This window comes from Schistocerca cancellata, chromosome 7, assembly GCF_023864275.1.
Source record: "Schistocerca cancellata isolate TAMUIC-IGC-003103 chromosome 7, iqSchCanc2.1, whole genome shotgun sequence".
Lineage (NCBI taxonomy): Eukaryota > Metazoa > Arthropoda > Insecta > Orthoptera > Acrididae > Schistocerca > Schistocerca cancellata.
In genome coordinates this window covers 264827459-264828462 of record NC_064632.1, presented here as the reverse complement: position 1 = coordinate 264828462, position 1004 = coordinate 264827459, and the positions used below count along the sequence as shown (strand labels likewise).

The 1004-nt window shown below is 43.7% G+C and overlaps 1 pseudogene; it reads right to left on the bottom strand.

Moving 5' to 3' along the window:
• Window positions 1-642: 642 nt before the first annotated feature.
• On the bottom strand, window positions 643-760 carry LOC126093023 (5S ribosomal RNA; annotated as a pseudogene).
• Between the last annotated feature and the right edge of the window lie 244 nt (window positions 761-1004).

Below are 1004 nucleotides of genomic sequence, written 5' to 3'. Positions count from 1 at the left end.
AATGGTCATATCTTTTGATTGCACTGACTTAGAAGCCAACGTTTATTATACCGCCAAGGTACCACAGACCTTAGTATGTGACATAAATTTCATACATCTACCAATTCCTGAAGAAAAGGGGTCTTAACAGACAGATGGACGGACAGACAGTCTGCTAACAAAGAAAATACTTTTTCGTGTGATAAAAGTACAAATTAACAATTTTCGGGTATTTTTCCCTTTGGCTGTAGTGTGATATCTTGCTTCTTGCAAAATTTCGTGATTGCAGGTCAATGAGAAGTACCCAGTACGTTTCGATGAGTGTGATCGCGAGTATCAAAACATTTGATATAAATGGCCATATCTTTCCACTGCATTGACTAACATGCTTCACTCTGAAGCATCACCAAAGAACTGTAGACATTAACATGTGGCATAAATTTCAACCTGATACTTCTACCTAAAAAAACTAAACCCTGTCCGAATAGGCCTCGGAAGACCCTAAGGATACTGACGCCTGTTGGCGTCAGCGGATGGAGATATGGAAGGGCACGTGGTCAGCACACCGCCCTCCCGGCCGTATGTCAGTTTCCGAGACTGGAGCCACTACTTCTCAGTCATGTAGCTCCTCAGTGGCCTCACAAGGGCTGAGTGCATCCCGCTTGCCAACAGCGCTCGGCAGACCGGATGGTCACCCATCCAAGTGCTAGCCCAGTCCGACAGCGCTTAACTTCGGTGATCTGACGGGAACCGGTGTTATCACTGCGGCAAGATCGTTGGCTTAACACTCATAAACCTAGAAAACTTTTTGACACAGTGCAACTAAGTAAGTTATGGCTGAGAATGAGGAGTAATGGCGTCTCAATATTCTATATTAATAGAGTTACAGCCTTATATCGTAGATCCAGCAACTCAGTGCAAGTAGGTATAGTTTTATCAGGGAAAAAATGGGCTTCGATAGCGTTTTGAGATCTGATAACCTATAGTCTTTCCTATTCGTTGATGAGTGCCGAAGATAGTAAGGA